At 44.2% G+C, this 20,163-nt stretch overlaps 1 protein-coding gene across 1 annotated transcript in view; it reads left to right on the top strand.

Annotated features, from left to right (window-relative positions):
• Positions 1-20,163, top strand: part of MAP4K5 (mitogen-activated protein kinase kinase kinase kinase 5) — a 1,870,683-nt gene that overhangs the window by 434,851 nt on the left and 1,415,669 nt on the right. The window lies entirely within an intron of this gene.

The raw sequence follows: 20,163 nt of genomic DNA, 5'->3' as shown, positions 1-20,163 counted from the left end.
ATATAGGACTTGGCTTCAAGGTATTCATTGTAAGTAGCAGATAGTTTTCTGTAGCTGGCCTGTAGCTGGCCATCTCATAACCAGTGTTTCTTTTCTAGGCAATTGCCATTTGTTCAGCTTCTGACCCTTTTGTTCCAGTAATGCACGGTTGGCCTTTTGAAGTCCTCACCAACAGATTTGTGACAATTAATAAAAGCGTGTCTAGGATTAATGTCTCAGTCCACTGAAGACCAAAAAATAAGAGCTAAATGAAAGTCAAGGGTTGCCTTTCATCGATTAAGTTTTCTCTATTCCTCCTAAGTTAGTTTTTCACCTCCCTCCCATCACCCTTAAACCACACCAATGCAAAATCAATAGTTAAAAAGTTGTAAGTCTTAGCCTACAGTACCGGAAGGGTAAGTTATTCACTGGGATATTGCAAGCAGATCATGGATACCTTGGGAATATTCACCACTCTGCGGAATTGCCTACAAAACTTAATTAGGCTTGGGCCAAATGCCAACAGCGAGAACCCAGTCTCGCCTCTGTTTTGCTTCCAGGTTCCTACCCTCTCTATTCCTGAACCATTGGGAGCATGGATGGTGGTGTACATCTGCCAGGATTGGAAACCGTTCGTTCAAGTAGGTTGTACATATAGTCGAAGTAGGTGCTCATTTCTAAGCAAAGAGAGGAACTAGTTCTCTGAAATTACGCCTTTTTTATTTTTGACAGTACACCAAGGTCTTTCTCTGCCAACAGTCTCATCCTTCCTGAAGTACAAGAAAGATTAAAATCCAAGTAAAAGTATGGTGCAAAGGTCGAGTGAACTCTTAACCTGCAAGCTTTTAGAGCCCTCCCATGATCTGAACCGGTGCACCTAAGACCTGACTGTACCGAGCCAGAGTCAATGTTGCCAAAGTAGAGCTTAGCTCCTCTTGTGCTAAATTCTAGTGCCATTATACATTTTACAGATGATTCCAAATAAATGCAAGATATGGAGCATAGAGGGCATCCAATATTTATTTTGGTCCCTCGAGGACCTAATCTGATAACCTTTATTTAATATCTTGGATCCAATCCATCACAATTTGCATGGTCATATTTAGAGTCTGTTAGTTTCCATTATTCCTCCCATTAGGTGGAGCCGGCTCCTGTTCATGTAAATTGCCCATTCAGGTGCAGTCAAAGAGCACTAGCATACAATTATTAATTAAAGAACACCTTCACTAATCCCTGCCACTAAGATGGGTTCCCTGTATATAAAGCAATAAACAAGTGCTTGTTAGGATGACTAACAAAATAAGTTCAGTACTCTGTCCCAAAACCTATTCTAAACTATCATTATCCTGACATTATCAGAAAGATAGAAGATAGAAGAAAAGGGATCCTAAGGTAGTGCTTAGTCTAGGTTTACTTCACCATGGGAATTGGTGGTGGCTTGTTTTCTGACCCACACTCAATTGTTCATAGTCTCTTGTAGTTCAAAAGAAGGGAAATAGTTTCTCCAAAAGAAACTTGTCTCTCAAAATGACTTCTTGTATCAAAGTAATGTCCACATCAGGTATTCGGGTTGAACTGTCTCCAGAGACATGTAGACTTGACCCGGGAAGGTCCAAGAATGTTTGTTCTTGGGCCCTCCAAGGCTTTCTCATCTGTTGACCTTAGATAGGCAACAGGCTTCTTCGGCCCTGCTTGATCTACTCTCACTTTTCCTGTGGCGTTCCCCTTTTCAATCCCAGGTGGGCTACAGGCGTCTTCAGCCCTGTTGGGTTTGCAGTTAGTTTCACCCCTTCGAGGGTTAGTACTTTGGGTAGCCCCTCATGGGCTATAGGCTTATTTGGCTTTGTCTCTAGCTGGTTTTCATTCAACCCACAATGGGGGTAGTCTTTTGGTTTTCTCCTCATGTAGTACGGACTTCTCTGACTTCTGTGTGGGGTAGCCCTTCGGTTAGCACCACATGACCTATAGGCCTCTTTGGCCTTGTTGGCTTCTGGGTTTCGTTCACCTCTGTGCTGGTTTGTCCTTCGTTTTGCCCCTCACATGCTACAGGCTTCTCTGGCCCTGTCGGGTCCTGGGGTTCATTCACCCCTGTGCGGTGGTCCTTTGGTTAGCCCCTCACAGACTACAAGCTTCTCCACCCACCAGGTCCTTCTGGCCCTCTGCTCCTCCTCGGAACAGCTCTGCCAGTTTGCACTTCTCGCTCTACGGAAGCTGCTCTTTCCCTCTCCTGATGTCAGGGGATTGTTCAGCTCCCCCCTGGAACAGAAGTAGAGATTTGATGTGTCCTCTCTTCCACAAAGAGGTTTCATTAAATTTAGGCCAGCAACAAAGCCATCCACATTAAAAGGTCCATGTACATAATTGTCCAGTTTACTTCCCGAATAACCAAGATACATGTCAGACTTGGAAGTAAGGGGAGGTCGGATGTAATCTTTACTGAGGCATTCCTTGTCCCCATGGGGGGGTCACCCCAGTGGGACCCTACTTGCTTGTCTCCTGGGGGGGTATTGCGTAGCAGGCTCACCTCCCTAGTCCTACAGAGAATGGCACACCATTTGGGTTAAGGGACAACTTCCCTGGATTCGCCACTATACTTCTTTCCCAAAAAAAAACAGGCTCCATGTTTTGCGCTACCTCACATCTTCAACTATTAGTTACCATTTTTTCTGAGGTCTTCTTTCCTATTAAGGGGGGGAGCATTGCTCCTCTCGCCAGGTTTTGGCTTTTTTTACTGTTTGTTTCTCTTCCTGTTTTAAGGTTGAGTGGTTCACTTTAAATTAATCATTTCATTTACTGTTTCCTATCCCAGAATAGCCAACACATCTAGGTTCTTTCTTTTCACCTTCTGTTCAGGGAAAGTAACTTGTTCTAGCTTCAGTCCCAATGAAGATTACCCAGGCTTACCAACTCAGGGGAGTCTTGATTCTATTAAAAACACAGAGGCGAGCATCATGCTTAACTTTCTTTAATTCCGCTCCTCAGCAGCCTTTCAAAACGTAACTTTGGTATCATTATTTTTTTTTTTAACTGAAATAAAATAAACACTCAAGGGACTACAAACCCCCTTAAGTCCCGTGTTCTTTGTAGTCCTGTATCAACAAAAGTCCACCAATCATGTCTCCGGTCCTCCTATGACCCATATCCTGCCCGGGTCCCTTCCTCTTTCTTTTGGCTACAAACAATCGCTCAACTCTTGAGAAGACCCCAATATCTCATATAACGGCAATGTCAACTGAAACTTGAATTGAGTAATGGCTCCTTTAACATCAGAAACTTCGCACTGCATACCATATCAACAAAACATAGACGCCAGTCATCCGGCTCGGCTTGAAGACTCACAAATTCTTCTGGTCATCACCTACGAGGCAAGAACAAAGTCACACCATTAGGGTGGGGATACGCTAGCATCATTCCAATACATGTCAATGTGTCATACTAACAAACAGTATACAACCCCCAGCATATCAACGGTGAGGTAATGCTTGCTTCTGTGTCTTTAATAGAATCAAGACTCCCTTGAGGTGTAAGCCTGAGTAATCTTCATTCTTTGTCAAGACCGGAGGTGAGCATTATGCTTGTACTTATGACTGTTGTAGAAATCTCAGATACTGGCTTAAAGTAAAAGGTCTTAATTGTTGTATCTGAAGACCAGTCAGCAGATTTCATAATATCCTGCAAAGACACCTCTGCCGCAAAGGTTCTAGATACCTTTGCCCCTCTAGCTGAATGCGCACCAAACCCACTCAAAACAATGCCTGTCAATGGAATGAGATCTGTGACCCACCTAGCTATTGTGCCTGAAGCAACTGCATGATAGGGCTTCCTACGCTGTATTAGCAACTGGGTCACTTCTATTTGCCTAATGCCTATCTTGCTTTCTTATAATCTTTGATACTGAGCCACACAGGGCTTAGGGTTATCTAGAAAATAAGAATAAGAGATTACTTTGGAAGCACTCTTTGTGCGTTTAGCTATATTAAATGCTACCCCATCTGGTTTCTGTACAGCTCCAGCGCCTTAATGTCAGACACCCACCTACTTGCCACCAAACAGAGCAACATTGCTAATTTCCATAATAGCCTTGAGATTGGCGACTGACTGTTGTCTGGCCAGCTCAGAAATAACCTAAGCACCTCCTTTACATTCCACAGCACCGCGTATCTGGGTGCAGGAGGCTTACGCATTTTCCACCTCTCAGAAGATGCACTAGAGCAGGGTTCTTCCCTACTGGCATTCCTCCACCTTCTCGTGTCCGGCTTATTTGGCTGACCTATAATCTTAGAAGGTCCCGAACGCACGCCCATACTGTGACAGGCCAGCTAGGAAATTGAGAACCTGAACTACAAGTGCCAATACAGGATGAATACCCTGTTGGCTGCTATAGCTTTCCCATTCGTCCCATGCAGTGCTGTATCTCCGAAGTGTAGAAGGGGCCCATAAATATCTGATGATATCAGCAGCGAGCTGTGAAAATCTTGGCAATTCCCATCGCTGCTTGAAACCTGGCGGGCTACCAGTTGCAGACTCCCGAGTCGACTAATGGGTGTGTCTGACTGGCTGGGTTCTGCATTAAGTCCTTCCTGCAGGAAAGTTTCATCACCACTTTAAACCAAGCTTGGGATTTCAACAACGGCACTACCACGACTAATTCCGCTGCTTCCCTTCGAACCTTCACTAAGACTCTCGTCCGCATAATAAATGGGGCAAAGGTGTAATGGACTGCCCCTGTACAACTGAGGAGAAAAGTGTCTGTTCCCGGATCCAGTCTCTAACTGAAATACTTGGGAGTCTGCATGTTCAATCTACAGGGCTCGAAATTAAGATTGTGTAAGCAGGAGCTAAAATCAGCTAGCCAGGAGCTACCATTGGTGAACGAGGAGCGAACAAATAGCATTCGGCAAACCTAATTTCCACATAAGAGGGAAACGTATCAGTTTATCCATTATTTATGGTTCATTATGCTTTCAATGTCATGTAAATGTTTCCTAATGTTTATTTGTAGATTGTGCCAAACGCATACAATTAAATTCACATGGGTGTATTTGTTTGGCATCAGTTGGCCTGGGGGGACAAAAGTAGCTCCTGGTAGCTGCTGTTGTCAAGCTAACCAGGCACCTCTAGGCTACAAGCAGAAGCTACATTGCTCCCAGCTCCCATCAATTTCGGGCCCTGAATCTGGACGTGAATAGATTGATGTCGAACGGACCCCTAATCTCCCGCAGCTTCATAAAGACTGCTGGATGCTAACTCCAATTACTGAAATCTACAAGGTGGCGTGAATTCCAGTCTGCTACTTTTTTTTTCCCCCGGCAGGTGCTGCGCCATCACTATGTTCCTCTCCAGGCAGTGGTGCCTAAAGTCCTTCACTAATTCGGCCAACATTTTGGACTTCGTGCCCCCAGCTTATTTATGTATCGGACTGCTGAGATATTGTCAATTTTCAGCAGAATGCAGCAATTGACTCTGTCCCTGGTGAAGGTTTGCACTGCGAAGGAGCCTGCTAGCAATGGCAGACCATTTATGTGCAGTTTTAAGTCCTCTTTGGACCATTTGCACCCGTTCTCTAGGTCTGTGCACCTGGTGCCCCAACCAGCCCTGCTCGCATCTGACTCTATCATTAGCTCTTGAACGTCACAGAAGATAACCCTGCAATTCCACACTTTCATATTATGCAACCACCATGTCGGTTCCAACTGTGCCTCCTCTTCTATCGGGACTGATTGGTGATAACATACACCCCGTTGAAGATGTTTTATTTTAAATCTTTGCAGGGCCCTGTAATGCAATGACCCAGGAAAAAATGCCTGAATTGACGCTGCCAGACGACCCACCACTCTGGCTAGATTGCGAAGCAAAATACTCTGCTTCCTGATCACTGATCTCAGCTCTTTCTTGATGGACTTCATCTTCTGTCAGGGCAGCTTGAGGGATGCTTTCTTGGTATCTGTTACAAACCCTAAGAACTCTTAATCTCTGTCTGGGCTTATGCTCTGATTTGTCTAGATTGGTAAGAAAGCCTAGGGAAGTGATCAAAGCATATATCCAGCGCACCTGATCCTGGCGCTGTCCTGCGCCAGAATCAGAATGACGTCTAGGTACACGATAATTTGCATTCCTCTATCTGTGATGGCTGCTGCTACTGGCCTCATCACTTTCATGAACGGGTGGTATTTGAATTGCCAACTCTCCTCGTTCCCGAAGAAGCGTAGGAATTTCCGGTGCTCCGTCGCTTTCTGAACGGTGAGGTAAGCATCTTTTAAATCCAACCTTGCTAGCTAATCTCCCTGCCGTGGAGGAGATGGATCCCCTCCATCTTGAAATGTCTGTAAGCCATCTGTTTAACTCTTTCAAATGTATAACTGGTCTTGTCTTTCCTTTTCTGCGCCCCAGAAACATATTGCTCTAAAACTCTGGTTCCACCAGCATACTATTTCTCTCCTGCTCGCTAGGCTTCGCATCTCTGCTTGCAATAGAATCACCTCCTCCTGCGCCATATGCATGGTTTGGCGCTCTGCACGGGCACATCAACGAATTCTAGGCACCAGCCCACTACTGTTTGCAACACCCAGGAGTCGCTTGCCAATTCCTGTCATTTGCTTAAAAATAACTTTGTCCTGCCCCCTACCGCAGGAAGTTGTCCGCTTTGCGCACTTACCAACTGAGGCATTCTGCTGGCTATTGGTGCCTCTCCCTCTGGGGTCCCGGTTTCTTGGAGGGAAAAAGGCATTGTGCTGTCTAGTTTCCCAATATTGAGCTCCTTCGCCTGCCTCATAAGTGGCCAAGTCGCTGAGTTTACTGTCTATCTTGAAAAGTAGACTTTTTCCTCTCTAAATAGAGCATGCAGTTAGCATTGCTCAGAAGGCAAACTGTGTGCTGTGCCCAATTGGCAAGGGTTTGCGCATCCACAGGTTCCCCCGTATCCTTGGCTCTTTCAGCCAGATCCAGAATTGTGGGTAAGGGCCCTGCCAAGTCCGGGACCCTTGCCCTGGCATCCCTTCCAGGCTCGATCTACGCCCTTCCTTATGTCCCTGGACGTCTTTGTGACAAAGGTCACCATTTTGGTATCTCGTTCCGGGGTGTCTGTGACTTTGCCTGGCAGGTCTGACCTCAGACACTCCTCTCTCTTGCAGAACCACACCTCACGTTGTAGCGGTTTTCTAATCTGGTGCACTATGTACAAGGCCACCTTGGGTAAAGGCACCCACTCTGTTGACTTGGGGTGCCTGATAGCTTCCGGGTCGAACATATCAACCATGCTGTCCTCCTCGTCCCCTTTTTGTGGGGTAACATGCTTTTGCAGGACCTGCTCGCTGGAGCGCACGTCCACAAATACCTCCTCATCATAGTCCGGTGAGTAACCGCCGTCATCATCCCCTGTATTAATTGTCCCTGCGGTAGGAGGTTAAGAGGTGTGGCACTGTCGACTTTTGCAAAAAAGCACTCTTTAATTTACTGAAGGTGTCAACCACCTCATGGGGCTCTTTATCCTCTTTCTTGGCTCTGGGGGTTGGGGTAGAAGAGGCTGGCCTTTTTTTTCGAGCCTTCTTACTCCCCAGACCTGGGGGGGGGGGGGTTCTGGCAGATGTACCCTCTCCTGGACTCTCCGCTTTCTTCTTCCTGTGTGCTCCAGTACCCTTAGTGGCTAAAATGTATTCCAAAACCTCTAGCCGTCCTTCAATAGGCTTCACCCCCTAGGGGACTGCCATCATGAGGGAGTCACCTAAACCTTCTTAAAGCTTACGGACAAGTCCCTGTCTGCATCGGGATGACTTCCATCCACTCCTCACTCCACTCTGAGGAAATTCTCCTGGATTTCATGAGGTAGAGAGGATGCCATTTATGAAGGAATCTTCTATGGGCTTGAAATCAGCAAGCTTCTATAGTTTACAGTGCAAGCTGCTGGGAGTCCCAGGTACAGTGCACTGGTTTGCTATAATGTTGTGCCAATCTTGTGCTTAAACACAGCAAGCTGTTCCTGAGGGTCACCTGCATATGCAGTATAGTCTATATAGTCTATACTGTAGATTAAGCTACTTGTGTAGCTGATGCCCCAATATTTGCTGTAGAATCTGCACGTTGCAGTGAACGTAATTTTATGCAGCTGTGGACGTCAATGCTGGTCAAAACACTGTTTGTGTTGAAATTGTATTATATGCAGCCTGGAGTGCTTGAAATGGCATTATTCAGTTTGCGTTGCAATTGCCGGCTTGATAGAATGTAAATGGCATTGCTGTCGAAAAAGCAAGACAAGCTCGTCACGATGGACACCGCGGTCCTAGCGCCGTAAGTGAAGTGCACCTCACGCTTCCTGCAGAGAGTTGAATGCCTCAGCTTTACCAGAAATGAAGTTATGTCTAATATAAACACACAAGATACACAGTTAATGTACAGAGCACACAATCTCCCAACTTATCTGCTGAATGAGCATCAAAAAGAAAGAGGAAGGGACCCACGCAAGATATGGGTCCTAGGAGGACCTGCGACATGATTGGTGGACTTTTGTTGATACAGGACTGCAGAGAACAAGGGACTTACAGGAATGTGTAGTCCCTGGAGTGTTTATTTTGTTTCAGTAAAAAAAAGAAATGAAAGACAAGTTTGTTTTGAAAAGCTGCTGAGGAGCAGAAGAAAGTTAAGAATAAAGCTTGCCTCCGGTCTTGACCTAGAACTATTGCTCCCTGAGATTCTTTCAATAACCTTGCATTTGATATATTGTATCAAAGCCCATATGTCCTAATTTGGGGGTTTGTTTGGAACTTCTATTCAGTAATCTCAGCATTTCTTAAGCTTATGGTTTTTAGCTCCTTCCAGGTTCAAATGCATCTCTAGGATCTTGTCATCTCTCTTGTTTAAGATCTTCGCTTGGTTCTCACCAACTCACAGGCCCAAGAGCTTCTCATGGTTCTCAGAACCTCTCAAGTTCATGTGCTTCTTTTGATTCTCAGCACTTCCCAGGTTCAAGTAGGAAACATGATTGTGCCCTTTTTGTCTTTGAGCTAGGTGCTAAGTTGGAGCCTTAACTGGGCAAATACCAACCTCCTATCACCTGCTCTGCTCCACACATGTGTGTGCACAGTGTGTGTTGCCTCATAATGTTTTTTAAAAATACTTTCTTTTGGAAGTCTACACTTCGTGCACTTTCAGTCAATATTGAGCTATTACATATGTTTATTAAACATTTTTTTTAAATAACTGGCAGAATTCAAGTCAACCAAAGGTCAGACTTTAAAAAATGAAGTCTGTGAAAACATGTAGAAACGTGTTGCCTGTGTTTTGCCCATCAGATTGAAAACTAAGAGAGGATCCAGAATTGTCCAAGCCGGATCAGGACAAGGTACACATTTAGGGGGTTATGGTACATACTTGGAAGTCTCCCCTTTCCTCATAATCCCCTCCCCAATATTAAAATAACTTCTACAGCAAAGTATACATGTCTTCCCCATTGAAGCAGCCATGACTAGGTGAGAAATCAGAAGTGGGAAAACTCCCCAGTCTCCTTTCAAGACACGGGACAATCCCCTGCAAAACCTTATTCCCCTTTGCAAACCGATTGGGCGGGGGGGGGGCACCAATTTGAGATTCCTCCAGGAAAGAAAAATCTACATTCCTCAACCCTTCAAATTGCTCCAAATGTAAAATTCCTTACCTCTAGAAGCAAACTGGGTATGGAGGTTTTTTTTTCTCTCTCCCTCTCTCATCCTTCTCATGCATGGTATGACTCCAAGATGGCCACCAGCATTGTATAGCCTTCTCCCTGAATGAGAGAGCCACATGCCCATTCAGACCATGGCAGTAGATCTTCTGCCTTTCCTTGCCAATCGGGGAGCAGGAACCTGATCTGGGAGGAATATAAACACTCTATGTCCTCAGTCACTGCGGAAAGTTGGACATTTTGGCGCAGAGCAGGTGTGTGGAAAGAGATGGAGAGAGGAAGGCGTGTCAGGAGGGAGAGAACAGAAGGAATTGGAAACATCCTCAGAACAAAGGAGAAGTGAATGAAAAGCAGGAAAGAGGTCCACCAAAAAGACATTATCATAAGGAAAGACGAAGGAGAAGATTAGTAAAAGGAAGTAGTTGGATGTAAGGAGACCAGCAGAGGGAGGCATAAGTGTAAGAGACAAAGGTTGAGAAGCTGAGGAAAAGAGCCAATATTTTCTGAGCCAGAGGAAGATGGCGGAAGGTAGTGGATAGAGATGTCCAAGTAGAAGACCCTGCTTTGGCCAAGCAAAGAAGGCGAAAAGGCAGAAAATGTGCTGAGATGTAGAATGTGGATCCAGTAAATCCCCGGGTTGGGGAGAAGCACATGCACCAGGGTTGCGACAAGTAAGAGTTGTGGATATGGAGGTTCAGAGACTGGTAGGTCTAAGCCTAGATACCCATGCATATAAACAAATAAGATACACGATATCCTAGCCAGGAGACATAATACAAATCTAATTCGATTGGGAAGCCCACCAAGGATATTAAAGATGATGTATGTGGCAGTCATGAGCTAAAGATTGAGGTAACCCAGAAGCTCTGGTAAGTTGGTGAGAACCCCATGTGCAAAGATGAGCTGCAACCAGGTCAGGTTGTCATGATCTCCAATATGAGTACTCATGATGCATTTGCATTCAAATAGAAAATGGTTTACATAGTTAAATCTTATCTGAAATGCCAATAGTATTACATGCTTAGCGGACAGGTTTGAGCATGACTGCCTTAGAGCAAGATATACTCCTCGAAAAGCTTAGTGACTGTAGCTCACTGTTGTATTTCAGCTAACCGGAAGGCAATTTAAGCTCGTAATTCCTTCCTTTTGCCTTCCTCCTCACAGGAGTAAATACCTTGTTTGTGCGCACTATAGAAAATGATTACTAGAGAAGGGCTACTACCAAGTTGAGCTATCTAGCCAGATATATAATTTAAGCTATCTGATATGTGAACACCTTATTCCGATTTTGTAGGTTGACTAGCATTGGTCAGAAAGCTAAAGTGACCATAGCCCAACATCACAGAACAATGAGTACTTACTACAGTCTGACCACTTGTGCCAAACTTTAGCAAAACTGAATACATAATGATATAAGTCATATTGACTAGATATGTAGACCAATAGTTCAAAAGTAAAATGGTTTTAATGAACTGCAAACACGTTTTTCGACCCTAAACAAAGGGGTCTTCTTCAGTGCTGTAACATATGATCATACCAGTCCAACAATCATATGAAACATGTTTGTTGGGAAGTGAATGATCAACATACAATAATGAATGCAAAATATATTAAATGGACCAAGACACAAAATTGAAAATAAATATAAAACAAGGGGACAGGGAAAGGAGGGAAGAAGAAAAGCAAATTATAAATTACGATGGTTTATCCCATTCAAAATGCTTTGATTGATTCAATTGTTAGTTATGAGTATAAATCACCTCTTCAACTGAAATCACACTTGCACCATTGCATCTTGTGACCACCACCAAAGTCCAAACAGTATCACCTCACTAGGTGACTATGTAATTAATTCAAAATTGTTTGTATGCTATAATCACTCATCACGAAAAAACTATTTCCATATTTACCCTTGCCTCTATTCTGATATTGTGTAGGTGTCAGAAATAACAGTCTGATATTTACTGTCCTAGACACAATGATCTCTATTTATAAAAACAAACAGTATATCATGTCACTCAAATCAACCAAGACATTCCTCTACATAACCTAATAATGTAATCCAAAGTATCTCAGGTGCTCCCCAGCCACGTGGATTAATGAAATTAATTTGCTTACATACCTTAAAACTACTGTACTTAAACTCTCCTTGTCCTCAATTTTCAAGGCTTAATAATGTGCAATGGTGGATACCCTGTTGCTGTGTAATCTCATCTATCTAACCCTAAACAACACAGATACACTTATCAGAAAAACCAACACTCTAGCCCAAGTCCATAGGGTACATTTCAATAAGTCTGAAATAGACGCTCACATTAACTGGACTGATTAGGCCCAGCATCCCGTTGGGTTCGTTCAGCTCATTCAGCATGGCTGCCAGTTAGATTAACACCATTTATATGCACCATGTGACATCAGACGTTTGATAGCTGATGTCACGCGGTACTTAACATAAATAAACATCAAGCTTACTTAGAGATGCGTCCACTAACGTTAGTTATATTCAGTTTAGTAATCAACCTGATATTCTTGAATGTGACCCTTTCTTCTTCCTTAATAAAAGTTAGTTCCCATCAGTGGCTCTGATGCCATAAACACAGTCCTGAATCAAATGACTGGTTCACTATAAACCTAACCTTCGACTCCTAATAATATTATGGCTGACAAACCCAAGTTTGCGGTGCATAGGGCTGATGATAACTGTCCTAATGGTTAGTAATTTAGACATACTTTTGTGTCAAAAAGCCTGCGTTCAAACCGCACCACTTAAAATACAATAAAGCATGCCACTCACATATCGATAAACTCACATAGGCACCCAATTTACAGGAAGACATTTGATTCTATTGCATGTCACAGTGGTGTCTCTGTTGAAAACCACTAAGTTCCTTGCATTGATGCCTACCATCAACACTCATTTATAAGTGAGCAGTTACAAGTTAACTAATTGTCTGATTTCCAACATATTCATTCATTTAAATAAATTACTCCTGTTTATTTTGGTGGTGGTCATAATAAGAATGCAAAACACCCTCACAACTCCCAAACAACCAGTATCCATGATTAGCACATCCTATAGAAAAGCAAAGCAGAGCAACATGGCCTTAATTGGGATCCCATGAACACAAATCTCATCATGGCCTACTACAAAAAGACTCCCATCTTGTGATCTGTGTTCAAACCACTCTGTACAGTTCTGTATTTGCAAATTAATTTGACTTCATTTTGCTGTAGTTTTTTTTTTTTCCTGTTCGTTCCTCTAGAATTACTTAGTACCAATTTGATTCCAATAAATGAAATTGCTGCTTCGTCATCAAGTTGGTGATGTTCTTGCTAGTGTATTGACACTGGTAGTCTGGGATCATCTTAAGTGCATTCAAATGTTCTCTGATCTGCAGTCAAAGCTATTGATTTGTGCTACCAATGGATACTAATCCACATAAGCACACAATGCTTCAGACTTTAAATTTAGACCTGCATTTAACACAATCTCTAATTTCAAATTCTTCTTCAATGTTAATTTTCACTGTTTGGCTTTCCCTGGCATACTGGCACATATTACACGTGCCACATTTATAAAAAACAACACAAAATTCTGATGTAACCAAGTTTCTGTACCCCCAATGGGTGGCAGAATGAGGTACTAAGTACAGTTATCAATTTAGGGACTTTCGTATAAACAAATGTAGGTACATCCTTAATATAATCTGAGGTCTGTATCCAGGGCCAGTAAATGCCAATGTTTGCGAAATATTTAAAACAACGTATGACTCTCTATGGAGTATTGTGTGATTATTCTAACAACATTCAAATCTTGAAAATTATCCCTAACGTTTGGTTTCAGTAATTCCTGCCTTTGGGATCCCAACCCTCTCATTTTTGTCTGTGTCAAATCTCCTCAGTTAAGCTCTCTGCCGAAACCTGGCAGTTAACACTTCACATTCATATTCCTATTCAGACAGCTCACTATAACTCCTGCGAGCCCTAATGAATTCTCCAATGGGGAATATTTTTGATGGTACTTGCTCTATGGCAACTTGTGGTCAGTAGTACTGAATTCACCTCAGCGGGCTTCCTTTAATGTTTTGAAAATAATTCTAAATTGTTTGACTTATAAATGTGTGCCAAGAAAATCAATTTCCGTGTGATGCATGTAAATTTGACTCCAAAATCGTTTTTCCTTAAGATGTTGAACAAAATCATCTAATACATGTTTAATACCTTGCCAAATCTAGAAAACATCATCAATGAAACAAACTCACATCTTAATGCGTGTGTAAAAAACATTGTCAGAAGAAACGTATGCACTCACAAAGAATCCCATAAACAGTTTGGTCAGCGAGGGCGCATAGTTGGCCCCCATGGCCACCCTCCTGGTTTGTCTATACATGCTATCATTAAACAAAATAATATTACTACTCATTGTAAATAATACAATTTCTTTTAACATCAACACGTGCATTAAATAAGACGCTATTGGCATATGTATAGTCAATGGTTTTGAGCATCAGATTGTGTTCAATTGAAGTATATAATGCCTTTACATCCAATGTTGCAAAGCGAAAATCATCTGATAAGTCAAAGTTCTCTAGATGTATAATATCTCCGCTGCTTGCTCTTCTCTCTCCTCTGCTTGCTCTCCTCTCTCCTCTGCTTGCTCTTCCCCCTCCTCTGCTCGCTTCTTACTGTGCTATATATGCTCTTCACCCTCTTCTGCCTCTTCCCACCCTTCACCCTCTTCTGCCTTTTCTCGCTATTCACCCTCTTTCCCTTCTGCCTGCTCTTTATCCTTCCTGCCTCTGCTTGCTCTTTGCCCTCCTCTGATTGCTCATCACCCTCCTCTGCCTCAGCTTGCTCTTCACCCTCTTCTACCTCTGCTTGCTCTTCACCCTCTACTACTTCTGCTTGCTCGTCACCCACTGCACCTCTCCATGCTCTTCACCCTCCACAATCATTCCTCTCTTCACCCTCCTCTGTCTCTGATCCCTCATCTTCGTCTTCCTCTGATTGCTCTTCACCCTCCGCCTAAGCGTACTCTTTTCTTACTCCCCCTTTCCTCGTCCTCCTGCACCTCTGCTCTCTTCACCCTTGTCCTCTTCTACCTCTTCAACCTCTTCTGTTCTTCACCCTCTTCACCATTGTCCTCCCATGCTCTCTTCGCCATCTCTTCCTTCTGTGCTCTTTTCACCCTGTTCCTCTCCTGCTTTCTTTACCATGTTCCTCTTCTGCTCTGTCCACCCTCTTCACCTCTTCTCGCTCTTCACCCTCCTCTTACTCTGCTTTCTTCTCCCACCATCTCTCTATGCTGCACAATACACACTTATATCTGTCTCTCACTTTCCTGAATCCCACACAATTAGCCATTTCCCCACCCCTTTTATACCTATGTCAAGTCAGCTGCGGGACATCTAATTGAATGAGAGCTCTCAGCTGTGTTTAATGTGCAAATGAAATCTCTTATTGACAGTGGGGCTTCTCTACTGCAACTTGTTTACCTTTTTGCAATGGCAGACCACTCTGTCTGGCATGTTGTTTTTGGACTGCAGACTGTAGGGGCCTACACTGCTTGCCAGTATATTGGGGTAACAATATGCTTTTCTGGAACTTACTGTTATTAGTTTACAGCCCCTGGATGTTTACATCATTAACTGCCAAGGACTAGAGTATCTTACTGAACCAGTTTTCTTTATTAGCACAATACTCTCCGTCGGTGCTGGGTTCAATGGATACTTTGGTTTCCCCACACTCTTCTATGGCACTTGTAAGAAAGGCATGGTATCAAACAGTAAAACCGACACACGTGATCACAGTTCAAGGATGTTTATTGAACTTCAATTGGGTTTGAAAACATCTACCTAATCCTAAATATAAAGATGGGCGCAAGCTACGACCATCAAATAATAATAACGCAGTCCAAGTCGAGTCTGTCAAAATAAAAGGGACTGTACTAATAAACCTATTACCAATCCTTACTTCTAAATACAAATAGTGTGGGAAACAATGTTATGCAAAAGAAAAGTGTGAAGAAATTATATGTCAGGATATTCAAGCTATTGGCTTCCCTTCCCCATGTTTTCAGCACGGGACAAGGCAGCACACTCAAGCTTAGCACACTCTCTGGCTTCTCTAGCATGAGGATGCAGTTCAAAACTTCAACATCAGGGCCTTGTGTGCCAAAGTCTCTTTGCCATTCAAACGCTTATTTCAGAGGGCCTGATACAACATGACAAACATTAAAGTTCCTTTCTTCTTAGGATTTCACATACAACTTCTCGGGTGATTTACTGCTCACCCTGGGTTGCCCTCTGCCGGGCTCAGACCCACTTTTACACACAATCTTCAATTGGTCTCCCTGCGCCGTGGCTCGGACCAAATACTTCACATATACAACTTCTCGGGTAATTCACTGTTTACCTCGGGTCCCCCTCCACCGGGCTCACACCCACCTTCACACAAAACCTTCAATTGGTCTCCTGCCGCTGTGCATTGCCAAATCTTCTTTATCAAACTTTCTCTACTTCATCAAAATCAAAGACTTGCGACTGTACCCAGGATTTTGGTTGACCTGTCGCAGGACCACTTCAGTTATTCGTTCTCTTTTTGATAACCTTTTTCTCACTTTCACCTTTGCCACTTCTCAGGTGTATACCTCACAGAGACCTTTGATTGAACACCCACATGGTGCCAGACCACTCTGTCAAAGGTATTATATCTTGCTTTAAAGTACAGTAACTCATCAGCAGTTGAACTTTACTTGCGTCTTTTATCACATGCATTTTAACGATGTTCGTTCCAGCGCTCGCCATACCATTTTGCTGCTTGCAACCTTGGCTTCAACACAGACAGGTCTTGTATCGGTCTCCCCAACTCACCGGCTCTGTTGATTTCACTGACGCTGCTTTGTTCTTGGAGCCAAGGATGGTGCCACAATGGCTGGTGATTTTCCCCGCCTTGATTTTTGACGCGGGAGGTCCCCGGATATCTCTTGACACACAATGCAGGATTCTTCAGGCTGGTTTCCTGGTCTTACGCTTTCTTTTCTCGAGGTTTCAGGAAAGTAACAGTTCCTTGTCGAAAAGGTCAAGTGAGCTTCCCTCCTTGCAATCCCCTTCTGTTTTGCTGTCTTTCCTCTCTCCTTCAGCTTCCGCCTCGAAACTGCGGTTTTCTCGCATGCTTTTCATCGCTCAGAGTGTGCTCTCGTGCTCCGCCTTTTATCCGTGTGGGGAAGCTTAGTGTAAGTCAGGTGTGTGTGATGGTCAAGCAAATGCCTGACCTCGACTGACGATTGTATTGGGACACATTAGGTATACTGCTCAGGTGTTAGTCTGTTTTCTCTCATAGCGCGCCGTCCGTGAAAAAGTGTTTGTGTTGTAAAAAAGGTGGGGGGGGAGTAAGAGTTCCTACATATTCTACCTGGTAGGATGGGGTAAAGGTGTTAGGGAAGGGGATACTGTGTCTTACCATCCGGTATACACTTTCGGATGGCCCCTCACACAGGTGATCCTCCCGCACTGGTCCACCCCCAGGAACTGCATCCAAAAGCGATGACCGTGTCCTGGCCACCTGAATGACGGATCCCCCCTGGGGCTAGTGGGTGAGCTAGCTTCTGGTTCTTCACACTGTTCTGGCAATGATACCACCTTAATACACCAAAAGGGCTCTGTGATAGGGTTATGTGGGATAAAGTGGAGAGAAGTTATGTACTGGGATACTGGGGGATTCTCAATACATCACCTCCAGGGCCTGTATCACGAAGCGGGTGGTGGGTCCCAGCTCACGACCTCCCGCGCCCCTAGCCTCCACTATGGGACTTCGTCACAATGCCATTATGGTCATAGTTTCCCACATTGTATGGCCAGACTTTCAGGTGGGTACTTCTTTATTTACCTGTACACCATGGTGATGTTTTCACATCTTGCACCATTATCAGAAGGGAGTCATGTGCAAGCCTGATCTACTAGGGTCAAACCCAGAGTACTTTCAGTGCTTAACACTGGTGCTTGTGCAGAGGTGACCTCCTTACCTAACTCTTCTAGTAGTTCAAATGAGGTTCCTAACAGGTCTAAGCTGAACAGTACCTGAACCAGGGGGTGTCCTTACCATATATCTTCCAGCTCAATCACTGGTGCCGATCTATATCTTTTACACAAGGTTTTCCCCAAGAAGGCCCACTTGCCCTGTGGTTATGGTGTCCTTTGCGACAAATCCAGAGACTTTGTCCCTTCTTCTCTAGGAGGAGCCATATCCTTTGGGGTTAGGGAGGTGAGCCCGCTCGGCAAAACCCTCCCTACGGGTTTGGTAAAGCGGGACCTCGTTGGTGGGTGCTCCCTTATAGGTGACAAGGACTTCCCTTTCCACAGAGAACTCTCTATACAAAATGTACTTTCGAATGGATTGTGTCCTACCACATATTCCGCATCTTTGATATTCGATATCCAGCTTCAGCTGCTTCAGAAACATTTTTTGCAGAGGGCGTTGTGCGTCGATGCAGTCGATTCGATGTCCCTCGAGGGCCTCTGTTTCGAGGATGATGTAATTGAAAGTATATATAGCATGCGCAGCGCCCGTTGGCTGCAGTTCTGTTTTTCCGAGTACGCTTACTCCACGAGAAAAACTCTTGTTTCTTTACTTCTAATCACAAAAATGTCTTCTTCTTCGACACCTACTATGCCGAAGAACGGGTTCAAGAAGAGACTGTGACACAAAAATGTCGATAACTGATCCGCATCAAGTATGTCTGTGGTGTCACAGTGCGGAGCACAAGAAGCCTGCTCCAAATGCCAGTCATGACCAGAATGGCCCAGATGGATAGAAAGGGAGAATTGCCAGTAGGTAAAAAACCCAAAAAATCTGCATCGACTACCCCGTCGAAAAGACCTTCGGATGTGCCGAGAGGCGACTCTTCCTCGAAGGAAGAAGGTTAAAAGGTCCAGATCGAGGTGTGGCTCCCACCACTCCTCAATGTCATTGAGGAAATAAAAAAAGAGGCACCATAGGTCGCTTTCTTTGACTTCGTCGTCAGACACATTACCAGAGAGGGTATCTTGTCCCACAACAACATCCACACCGGCCGAATGGGAAGCATTTAGGTCAGAAATGCAGAAAATATTTGAGAGCCAAAAACCCTCCGCAAGCCATGCTCCTAGCATGCCTTCAAAAGAAGGTTGTAAATAAAGGGATTGAATCAAATCCCGAGCGGCCTCGAACCCGGGACGAAGGCCAGATTCTCATTGCGAGCCGCCAAAGCCTCGACGAGATGAGAAATCATCTAAGGATCCTTCGAGCTGTAGGTCGAAGCATAAATCCAGCTCGAGGTCATTGACGCCAGCTGTGCCATCGCCGCCGGCTGCGCCATCTAAACCAATGACACCTTCGACACCGTCGAAAAAGATTTCGGTAAAGGTTTGGACGACTGCTTGAGCGTCGAGTTCACACTTTCTTAAGCCTTCGATGTCTATTCCAGACAAAACATATATTCCTTTACCAAGGAAGGGTTACTTCAAATCACTCACCTCAATTTATAAGGGTAATTAGCCATCCGATGATGATGCACCATTTGGCCATCAATATGGTACACCAAATGTACCTGAGAGTTTTATTTCTGATGAGTCTAGATTACAAGATCTTCATGCCAATTTGTAAATGGCCAGTGGGGTAGGCACCTCACCAGAGCTAGAATTTGGTAGACCTGAAGCTGGTGAGCATGCAGATGCACCATATAGACAATAAATGTCTAAAGTTGTAGACTACTTGGGGTGGAGTAGGCCTCCACTCCTCTATGAGCAGGATGATCTAACGGACATCCTTGATAAGGTAAGGGTACGCAAATGTATCCATTAGTAAACAAAAACCTGAAAAAAAAATACTGCCTATCTAGTAGTTACCCCAACTACTTATCAAAACACCACACTCCAGAGAGTTTGATGGTATTGGCAGCTATCGCAACTTCAAAGCAGGCAGCTTATTCAACTATCCCTCCAGATAGGAATGTTAAGAGAGTAGATGCATGGGCAAGAAAAGTATTTTCTGCAGGGAGCATGGCTCTTAAATCGGCCAACATAACATGTGCCCTAGCAAAATTCTCATTCACTCTATGGGACTGTATTTCCATGGCGGCAGAGCACATTCCGGGGGGGGCGGAAAGAGACGGGTTCTTGGCTATTGTTGGGGACGGCAAAGAAATCATGTGCATGGCAACTAGCACTGTATTATGCAGATTTATGTGGTTGAGGAAGTCTGGATTTGCGCCGGATTTTCAGTCCAGACTCACTAACATGTCTTTTTACCGGTCTCACCTTTTTGGTAACAAGGCTGGCGAAAACCTTGAGAAGTTGCAAACCCCGACGGCAGCAGCCAAATCCTTGGGTTCCACTATTAGGCAGCCTCAGCTCTTTCGCCCAAGTGGACAGCCTTGGAGGGGTAGATCTTTTTTGCTACTTCTCCTCAGTTGGAAGAGCGAGAGGAATGGCTGGTCAAAGAGCCCAAAGAAGATTCCCTCATGGTGGATGAGGGAGAAGTGCAAAGCCCGCTCA

Source organism: Ambystoma mexicanum, chromosome 14 (assembly GCF_040938575.1).
Source record: "Ambystoma mexicanum isolate Mex_15411 chromosome 14, UKY_AmexF1_1, whole genome shotgun sequence".
In the NCBI taxonomy this organism is placed as follows: domain Eukaryota; kingdom Metazoa; phylum Chordata; class Amphibia; order Caudata; family Ambystomatidae; genus Ambystoma; species Ambystoma mexicanum.
Note: the sequence above shows the minus strand (reverse complement) of the source record. Positions and strands in the feature narration are given on the sequence as shown.